Consider the following 11217-nt stretch of genomic DNA (forward strand, 5'->3'; position numbering starts at 1 on the left):
ATTATAGTGTCGTGTTAGGTGTAGTTGTAACTTAGGTTAGGTTTTATTTTACAGGTACTTTTGTATTTATTTTAACTAGGTAGTTATTAAATAGTTAATAACTATTTAATAACTATTCTACCTAGTTAAAATAAATACAAATTTGCCTGTAAAATAAAAATAAACCCTAAGCTAACTACAATGTAACTATTAGTTATATTGTAGCTATTTTAGGGTTTATTTTATAGGTAAGTATTTAGTTTTAAATAGGAATAATTTATTTAATGCTAGGAATATTTATTTAGATTTATTTAAATTATATTTAAGTTAGGGGGTGTTAGGGTTAGACTTAGGTTTAGGGGTTAATAAATTTAATATAGTGGCAGCGGTGTAGGGGGGGCAGATTAGGGGTTAATAAATATAATGTAGGTAGTGGTGGGCTCCGGGAGCGGCGGTTTAGGGGTTAATAAGTTTAATGTAGGTGGCGGCGGTGTAGGGGGGGGCAGATTAGGGGTGTTTAGACTCAGGGTACATGTTAGGGTGTTAGGTGTAAACATTACCATAGGAATCAATGGGATATCGGGCAGCAGCGAACATGAGCTTTCGCTGCTTTCAGACTCCTATTGATTCCTATGGCATCCGCCGCCTCCAGGGCGGTGGATTGAAAACCAGGTACGCTGGGCCGGAATAGTGCCGAGCGTACCTGCTAGTTATTTGATAACTAGCAAAAGTAGTAAGATTGTGCCGAACTTGCATTCGGAACATCTGGAGTGACGTAAGCATCGATCTGTGTCGGACTGAGTCCTGCGGATCGTATGTTACGTCACAGATTTCTACTTTTGCTGGTCTGTAGGGTTTGATAACTGATAAAAGGGGAATCAGGCTCGACACAAATACGCTGAGGAATTCCAGCGTATTTGCGGTTGACAGCTTGATAAATAGATGCCAGAGCATGCAATTGTAAGCAACTCTCTAATTTACTCCTATTATCAATTTTTCTTCCTTCTCTTGCTATCTTTATTTAAAAAACAGAAATGTTTGTTTAAGAGCAGGCCTATTTTTGGTTCAGAACCTGGGTTGCACATGCTTATTGGTGGCTAAATGTAACTAACCAATAAGCAAGTGCAACTCAGGTTCTCAACCAAAAATGGGTTGGCTCTTAAACATACATTTATGCTTTTCAAATAAAGATATGTTAAATTCAATTATGCTTAAGCAAATGCATTTACTTTCAGCTCGTAATACCACGCTACTTAAGACGGGTGCAAAGAGCCGCAATAAACCCGTTTTAGCTTGTGCGTAACTGTTAGTGTGCCATGCGTAATCTTGCCCTAAATCCAGCCCTAAGCTTTTTATCCTTACTGCAAAACTTGTAATGGCAGCACTATGGAAATCCCATGCAAATACATCTTTTATTTGAGTGCGGGACTGACGTTGCGTTACAGGCTAAAATGCTTGCGGTACAGCTATACCGACAAGACTTGTAATGGATGCGTCCGGTTTTAACGCTGAAATGGCCATTTTTTTCAGCATTAAAACACGAACGCAAAACTCGTAATCTAGGTATGAGTGATAATGACAGCAGGAATCAAAAATTATTCTTACCTGGTGAGGTAGACATAAAACTTTAAAAGGAAACCTTATGCAGCCAGACATGTCTACCTGTTCCATATGGGAACCATTCCATATAAAATTTTAAAACTCTAACTCATGATGTAAAACATGAAATTCTGTGACAGGTGTTCCTAGTGAAAACAAATGATAAACCTTTTGATAGGTACCACTAGTGGGCACAAGTGAAGTAGCCCTGGATATATTTTCCCTGCAAACTAACCAACTGTTTAACCATAATTATTTGTGTTCTGATGCAAAACTGTTAACAACAGACTGCTTCCACCCTCCCAAAGGTGTATGGTTATTTTCCGTAGCCTGTGCTATGATATTTCTGTTTGCATGGAAATACACACAAAGTCCCAGGATACTTTCCTTAAACTACTAATTACTCCTATCAATATTTCCTCTGTATGTTGAATGGCAGGACCCTGAACCTGAATGACTGTCTGTGTCAGTGTCTCTACAAGGGTGTTTATCATTTGTTGTGTATGAATCCCTTTTGCATTTAACATCCTCTGAGACTTTAAGGTTGTTGTTAAGCTGGATATGTCAATGGAGTTTACTACCCCTAACCCTGTTCACACACCTCCCAAAAATGTATAAACAATATCCCTCCTGGTCCTTCTCCTAGTACCTTCTGCCCATTTAACTAATGTTTTTTCCATAGTGGCAGTAATTCTGGAACAATTTTGTTTATGTGTGGAAAATAGCCAATCTATTATTTTAATCATCCATGTGATAAATTGGAATGTGGCATCCCTCAATATTGGAATTGACTTGATTGTACTTATTTGAAATGGACTGCTAGAAACAACCCTTTGCCCTCACACATTGGAGTGTTGTCATAATGCTTCACCTTTGGTGTAGTGATTAAAGTAGAATAGATCAAAGGTGCAAAAGTAGTTGTTTCCCTCTTTTGATCTATTCTTAAGTATACTTCAATCCCTCCACCAAAGTTGGAAGCGGTAACTCTCTCCAATTTGCTGTTCAAATATAAACTTTGTTATATTATAGTTATCGCCATTCATATTGTGAATAGGATTAGCACATTTTGTAGACACAGAAATACCTTCTCCCACCAGACCTACAGTCCATTTTCTCCAAGCCACTCACTTACATTCAGAAAAAATGCAATCCCAGACCGGCTCCTCCTAAAACAGCTTTATTTTCTTCAATTAAAAATTCAACAGCACATAAAAAGTTTGTAGCACAACCTGTCACAACCAAAAACACCTACAGGTTAAGATATAGCACAAACATATGAAGTTGGCTCCCCTTCATATCTTACGCGTTTCGGGATTACCCTTATTCATACTTACATTCTCATTCCACTTTATCACCCTGATTGACCCTCCAAAAACCAGTTAAATTGTCTTGATGTTTTTCAGCAAATATTTCAACCCTCCCACCTGCATTAAAAGTCAGTTGTTCCAAACATTCTTTGTTACGGTCTTGAGAACTCCAGTAGCTTGTCCATCCTCTGATCATCTTGCTAGAACTCCATATACGGCTCCTTGTGAGGTTGGAGATTGAAAATTCATTACAGTCAAAAGTTGGAAGTTTTTTCAATAAAACCTACACAAATACCAAGAGGTTGGTGGTGATCATTCCACTCAGGTTCCACATAATGAAATCTGTCAAAAAGATTAAGAGAATATCAGTTCTTAGCAGAAATATCTACAGCTGGGACAACTGTCCCTTTATACAATTTACATTGGTCAACATGGATCCATTTGTAACCAGGCTGCCTTCTGGTATTCCCAGGGGTTGATCTTTCTATTTTAATCACAGTATTACCCAATTTGTCCAAAATTCTATAAGGCCCTTCCAAATTTGCATCCCAGGGAGAATTTTTGTGAAAATTTTTAATCATGATCAATCCCCCCTTCTCAAACAGAGTTTGAGGTGTAGTTGAACATTTATAATATGTTGGTGCCATATTAGCGGCAGCAAAATGTAGCAGTGAGCTCAACTGCTCCTGATATTGATCTCTAGACACAGAATCTCTCAAGGGAGTAGACAATTGTGGTTCACATGGGTGGCCTAATGCCATCTTTCTCCCTGTCATGAGATCATAGGGAGAACACTTAGTAGCATTTGATGGTGTAGCTCTAATAGCCATTAGAACTGCTGGACCCATGAATTACCATACTGGAAAAGCATTTTGGACAATTTTGTTTTTGATGTGCAATTCATGCGCTCAACTATACCAGAGGGTTGTGTATGGTATGGTACATGAAATCTTGTCTGTATTCCCAGTAGGGCACAGAGATTTTACATTACCTGACCTGTAAACTGTGTACCCCTGTCTGATTCAATGAGTGTTGGAAAACCCGATCTAAAGAAAACATGTTCCCATAGTGCTCTGGCAGTAGCCTGTGTAGTATCACAATGAAGTGGAATAGCCTCAACCAATTTTGAAAAAAATCTACAATTACTAGGGCATACCTGAGACCCCCCCTTTGATAGTGGAAGTGGGCCAATAAAATCAATTTGGGTAGATTTCCAAGGGCCATCTGCTACTGGTATTCTCTGGAGAATGGATCTCTGACCTTTAGGACGTGGATTTATTTGAGCACAAATTAAACACTCTTGTACACATTTTAAACAGGTTTCTGCTAAATCTGGTTGATGAAATGTTTGCCATAAATAGTACTCTAATGCACTTTGGCCAATATGCCCAAGAAGAGGATGTGTTTGCTGTGTTATAGGTCCCTGCAAATGACTTGGGACCACAAAAAGCAATTTAGCCTGTGGATCAGGGGAATTGGAATAACATATTAACCCATTACAAATTGAATAACTATTTGGGAGTGTTTGCTGTTCTGTTTGCAAATCAGGTACTTCTAGATCTATAATTGTAACCTTTGCTTTGTGTGCCACTGTATCTTTAGATGCAACATGTTCTATCCATGTTTCCTGTGTCTCAATGTCATGCTCATCTGATTGCCATGATTCCCCATCTAAAGCTGCCTTTTTGGCTAACATGTCCACTTGTGCATTTCCTTGTGAATGTTCATCTGTGAAATGTGTGTGTGCTTTAACTTTAACAATAGCTGCCTGCAATGGGTGTTATGTTCCCCAATCTGACAATTTCTTAAGGGCTTGAACATGTGACAATGGTTTGCCTGCTCAGTTTACCATTCCCCTTAGATTACAAATTGGTAAGTACTCTGTCAGTGATCTGGTAACATAGGCACTTTTTACTGTATATACAAATGTCTTTTCCCAACATCCTCCCCTTTCAAGAGATCATAGAGAGGTTTTGCTTTTCAGCAAACCCTTCAAAGAAATCATGAAAACAAATTACCAAGCCTAAGAATTGTCTTAAGGACTGCCTATGCAAAGGTCTGGGCACCTGAAGTATGGCTGTAATTCGTTTTTTAGTTGGGCATCTTGTACCCCTTTGGATTGATACTCTCAAAAATGTCACCTTTTGTCTCATTAATTCTACCTTTGAAGTGTTTAACTTGAGACCAGATTCAGCAATCAAACTAAACAATTCATTAAACTGCTCCAAATGTTCCTCTACTGTCTCTGTTTGTAACAAAATATCCTCAACATACTGAATGATACTTTCTTGGACTGAGAATGTTTTTAATACCTCTGCTAATGCTTGGCGAAAGTATGTTGGAGAGCTATGAAAGCCCTGGGGCAAATAATTGGAGCAATATTGAATGTTAGCGAAGCAAAAAGCAAACTTATATTGGCATTCTGGGGCTATTTTGACACTCCAAAAACCATTACTTATATATACAGAACGGAATACCACCTACATGTGGCATTCAGTTTGGATACAACTTCAGGAGTAGAAGCAACAAAATTTTTAACAGATGGGGTAACTTTATTCAACATGCAAAAATCAGCAGTTAACCTCCAAATATCATTTGCTTTCTGTACTGGCCACAAAGGAGAATTATTAGAGGAGGAACATTTTCTACTTATTCCTTGGCTTTCAAGCTGACTAATAATTTGCCTCACAGGTTCAATAGCTTCTGCTGGAAAACAATACTAGTCACATTTGGGATAAGAGATGCTTGGGTCTGGAATCCCCCAAGTTCCACAAAAAATGTCTGTCTTGTCCCCTGTGTCTGACTTAATAGTAATTCTGTCAGAGTCACTGAAGCTCCTGTGTCATCTAGAATGATCCCTAAAGGTGTTACATATAGGGACCATGTCATTCAGGGCCTGAGGTAGTCAGTTGGAGCAGGATATCAGAGGAGAATTATTTTCATAATTTTTCTCATGATATCCAACTCCCCCTCCCCCCACAGTCATCACTCTCAAAGCTTCATGCACTGGGCCATATAGATTAGTACCAGGCCTAAGCTTTGGAGTGTATTCATGTCCTGTTTTATCTGGGGGCTTAATCTTGTTATTTTTCCCTAACCAATTCTGGTCATAGCTTTCTTTTGGAGGTGCAAATGGATGTCATCTTTCCTGCCCTTCCTCAGGTTTCCTTCTGAATTCTCTTTAAAAATCTGCAATCTACTTGTTTGTGCCCATATTTATTGCAATAATAGCAAGCACCTTTGAAGGGACCCTCTAAATATTTTTGTTTCCCTTCATTAGTGGTTACCACAGCAATCCTGTGTTGCCCTGTGTTCCTTTTCTTTAGAATGTTTTGCCTAGCCTTTCCTATAATAGATAACACACACGCTAGTGTATTCTTTTCATCAGCCATCATTTGTATGCTAGGGTCCAAGTATGTGACATTTTTAATTAAATATTGCAACATATCATAAGGGAATTGTTCAGGGGGAACTCTATGGGTCAATCTATATATTTGTTAAAATTTAGCTGCAAATACCCATGGGTCATCATTTTGTGCTACTTGCATTTCTGCCAGAAAGTGACTGTCTAAATCTCTACTGCGTGTGATTAGTTTACAAACTGCTTAAATCTGTCCCCATCTGAACCCCATTTATACTCCTCAAACCAATCTGTATTCAAATTAACTGGACTTGCAACTGGTGGTCCTAATCTAGCCGTAATACTGTCTGGAAGCCAAATCTTTAACATTATACACGTTCTTTAGAAGAAAGCATGTATTGTTATATTGCAGACTCAAAATTTGACATGTTAGTAAATACATCTGCTTTTACATCATACACTGGAAAGAGAGGTTTTAACTTTACCAGTTTTCTCATTACTTTACCTCTATCTTGGTTTTTAATGGTAGTTGTTACCAGGGATGGTGTTCCAGGAGAGGTGGTAGAGAAGAGTACATTTTGCGACTGAGTTACATTTCTTCCCCTGGATCTTAAACTGGGTGTTAGTGATAAAGTATCTGTTTGGTGTTCTGCACTTAATGTTTTTGATTTAGTTATCTGTGGAGTTAGTATGGGAATGTGTGTGCTCTCTGTATTTTGTGTGTGATCAAATCTTTCCTCACTGTGTGGAATAGGCACCCTCCCCCCATCAACATGTGACCCATACTCTTCAGAAGCAGATGGTTTCTCCTGATTTAACACTGCAATAAGGGTTAAGTTTTCAAGCCCCTGTCTCAACGAAGCTATAAGTTCCCCTCTTGCGTCATAATTTTCATCTAAAGTATTAATATATTCTGCATTTATACCACACATGGGTCAATTCTCATCTAATGTGCTACAATTGATCTCTGTCAACATGGCTATTGGGGAATGTCCAGTGATTGCTGTATTCAATTGGTCTTTGATTGCTAACAACGGTTTTATGCAATTCTGTAACTTAGACTTTTCTTTTGTTAAACAAAACCTCTTTTTATCAACAAGTTTATTTTCATTCTCGTATTGCAACCATAAATCTTTCAGTCTTTTAACTATATTAATATTTTCATCAATAACAGGCTCAAATGTGCTACATTCTGCATATTTAACAATTAATTCCATACTCACACTTTGAAGTGTCTTCAGACTGCAAGCAAATCAGATTCACGTCCTGCGTGGCTGAGATTTTTGTGTCTGGATTGACTGAGTCCTGGCCAGGGACATATTGCTGAAGCACTCAATTCAAAGACAGTATAGCAACAGAAATACTAAGTTCAATTTTCGTCCAAAAATCACCCTTGAGTTATAAAAATGAACATGGATTTGTCCCCCCTTTAAAACAAGTGTATGTTGGTAAAAAAAATTATAGCTGTCTCGCCAAATGAAAGAAATCTATTTCTTAGTGTCTGTTTACTATACTTGTAGTGATATGCTAATATTCCTCCTAATAATCCCTTATGAATTATTATACCAACTATAAAATATTAACACACAATCACTAACTTAAAGGGACACTGAACCCAAATTTTTCATTTCATGATTCAGATAGAGCATGCAATTTTAAGCAACTTTATAATTTACTCCTATTATCAATTTTTATTTGTTCTCTTGCTATCTTTATTTGAAAAAGAAGGCATCTAAGATTTTTTTTTTGGGTCAGAACTCTGGACAGCACATGTTTATTGGTGGATGAATTTAGCCACCAATCAGCAAGGACAACCCAGGTTGTTCACCAAAAATGAGGCTATATAAAAATTAACACAATATGCAGACTACATATAAATATACAGCAATGAATTAAACATCAATATTACACTAATACATATGCCCATTCTATTACATATAAATACAGTACTGATGTAACATCAATATAACACTAATATATACCCATTCTATGTGAGTGTGTGTGGTGTGATGCAATGGAGGTTTTCAGTAGAAAGTACTCACATGTGTTGTTACCTTGCATCAGGGCCGGACTGGGACCAAAAAGAGGCCCGGGCATTTTAGGGCAAAGAGGCCCAACCCCCCCCCCCCCCCATACCATTTATTATTTAATCGTACATTTTGTCCATTGGTTGGTATGAAAAATTAAGTAAAATATAAAAAAAAAACAACAAAAACAAAAATAAAGTGCTATTTTTTAATGACAAAGACATTTAAAGTAGTCATTTGCAACACAAGGTACATTAAATAAACGCAGTCCCCTTCTCACCCTCCTCTCTCTCACACAGCCCCTTCTCACCCTCCTCTCTATCACACAGCCCCTTCTCACCCTCCTCTCCCTCACACAGCCCCTTCTCTCCCTCCTCTCTCTCACACAGCCCCTTCTCACCCTCCTCTCCCTCACACAGTCCCCTTCTCACCCTCCTCTCTCTCAGACAGCCCCTTCTCACCCTCCTCTCTATCACACAGTCCCCTTCTCACCCTCCTCTCTATCACACAGCCCCTTCTCACCATCCTCTCTATCACACAGCCCCTTTCTCACCCTCCTCTCCCTCACACAGTCCCCTTCTCACCCTCCTCTCCCTCACACAGCCCCTTCTCACCCTCCTCTCCCTCACACAGCCCCTTCTCACCCTCCTCTCCCTCACACAGCCCCTTCTCACCCTCCTCTCCCTCACACAGTCCCCTTCTCACCCTCCTGTCTATCACACAGCCCCTTCTCACCCTCCTCTCCCTCACACAGCCCCTTCTCACCCTCCTCTCTATCACACAGCCCCTTCTCACCCTCCTCTCCCTCACACAGCCCCTTCTCAACCTCCTCTCTATCACACAGCCCCTTCTCACCCTCCTCTCCCTCACACAGCCCCTTCTTCTCTATCACGCAGCCCCTTCTCACCCTCCTCTCCTTCACACAGCCCCTTCTCACCCTCCTCTCTATCACACAGCCCCTTCTCACCCTCCTCTCCCTCACACAGTGCCCTTCTCACCCTCCTCTCCCTCACACAGCCCCTTCTTCTCTATCACACAGCCCCTTCTCACCCTCCTCTCCTTCACACAGCCCCTTCTCACCCTCCTCTCTATCACACAGTCCCCTTCTCACCCTCCTCTCCCTCACACAGTGCCCTTCTCACCCTCCTCTCTATCACACAGCCCCTTCTCACCCTCCTCTCCCTCACACAGTGCCCTTCTCACCCTCCTCTCTATCACACAGCCCCTCACTGCAGACTGCAGACTCAGCTGTACATACAGTGTTACACAGATGTGACAGAGATAGACACTGCCAGTCTGCCAGCTCAGCCAGGCCTAGTTAGTACTGCTGACTGAGTCTGAGATCACTTACTAAGCTAAAGCTGTAGTGTAAACTACAATCATACTACTGTATAAGTGTAAATATAATAAATAATAATAATATTAATATATTAATTGTATATATATAATATTAAGGTCCTCTGAGACTGAGACCACATCACCAGACCTGACGGTCACCTACCTGCCCTGCTGCCGGCCACCTGCTGAGTCACAGCCTCCTCAGTCCTGATGACGTCCTCCTCATCATCATTAGATTCATCGCTGGCAGCCTGGCGCTGCTCTCCCCCGCCGGCCTCATGGAAAGCAAATGCGGCCCGGCCGGCCCCAATCCAGACCATGATGGAGGACTATTTGGGTGACTCGAGCAATGGAGCCTAGCAGCTAGGCCCTAGCCAGTAGCCTCACTCAGCCTGGATTCTGGGTAGACCGTCACGTGAGTCAGGACCCGGCTCAGGGCAACATATTTTCGGCCTTGCCGCCTGCACCAGCAGCTCCCCGCCCTCCGCCTCCAACCTGACACAGACTGTAGACACGTCACGTGATGGACCCGGAACGCGGCATGAGTGTGTAGCCGCGTGCAGGGCATGTGTCTATCACAGTCTGCGCGCCATCTCCAAACATTCCAGATTCCATGGCCCCCCCCATTCTGATTGGCTGCACTCTATATGCACATGCGCACTGCTTCCGGCCCCTGTGAGTGACGTCAGACTCCGACGTCACTCACAGGGGCCGGAAGCAGTGCGCATGTGCAGACAGTGTGGCCAATCAGACGGGGGGAGGCCCATCATGGAATCTGGAATGTTTGTACTTTGTAGATGGTGCGGGCTTGGCCTTGGCTGATTACCATTACCAATTTGCAATTGAGAGACTTGTGGGCCGTTGCAACTTCTTGTTATAGTATTGTACGGTACGGTGGCCGCGTGCGCACACTGAGCGCCGAGCGGCAGTGACCACAAGAAGAGTAAAAACACTAGTAAAGTTGATTTTTGCAGTAGTACAAACAAATATATATATAACATTAGATTACAATTGTCAATTTTTTTTTCTATGCTGTTGCGTGAGCTCGCAGTGGGCGGGGCTCTACCTCCATGCGGCCTACCGGGAAAATGCCCGGTATGCCCGACGGCCAGTCCGGGCCTGCCTTGCATGCATCCAGAGAGAGAGAATGACCCCCAGTGTGTGGAAGAGTTTTGTGTAAGTTTACCTCCCCTTTACCAATGACGTCACTCATATGCAACCCCCTTATCCTGCCCAGGTATATGGTTGCGGCCATGCCATGTGGTTGGGGGTTTAGTGCAAATAGCCTTTTGAAGAAAGAGACCTTATGGCTATATCTTCACACAGCTGGTCCTAATCAGCAGACAGTGTCTTAAAGGGACACTAAACCCAAACATTTTCTTTCATGATTTAGGTAGATAATACAATTTTAAACAACATTCCAATTTACTTCTATTATCTAATTTGCTTATTTTTTTAGATATCCTTTGCTGAAGAAATAGCAATGCACATGGGTGAGCCAATAACACGAGGCATCTATGTGCAGTCACCAATCAGCAACTACTGAGCCTATTTAGATATGCTTTTCAGCGCAGAATATAAAGATAATAAAACAAATTAGATAATA

The 11217-nt window shown here is 41.2% G+C and overlaps 1 protein-coding gene across 1 annotated transcript in view; it reads left to right on the forward strand.

Moving 5' to 3' along the window:
• PTPRH (protein tyrosine phosphatase receptor type H) overlaps positions 1 to 11217 on the forward strand; it is a 317187-nt gene that overhangs the window by 239650 nt on the left and 66320 nt on the right. The window lies entirely within an intron of this gene.

The sequence above is a fragment of the Bombina bombina genome, chromosome 8 (genome assembly GCF_027579735.1).
Source record: "Bombina bombina isolate aBomBom1 chromosome 8, aBomBom1.pri, whole genome shotgun sequence".
Taxonomy (NCBI): Eukaryota; Metazoa; Chordata; class Amphibia; order Anura; family Bombinatoridae; genus Bombina; species Bombina bombina.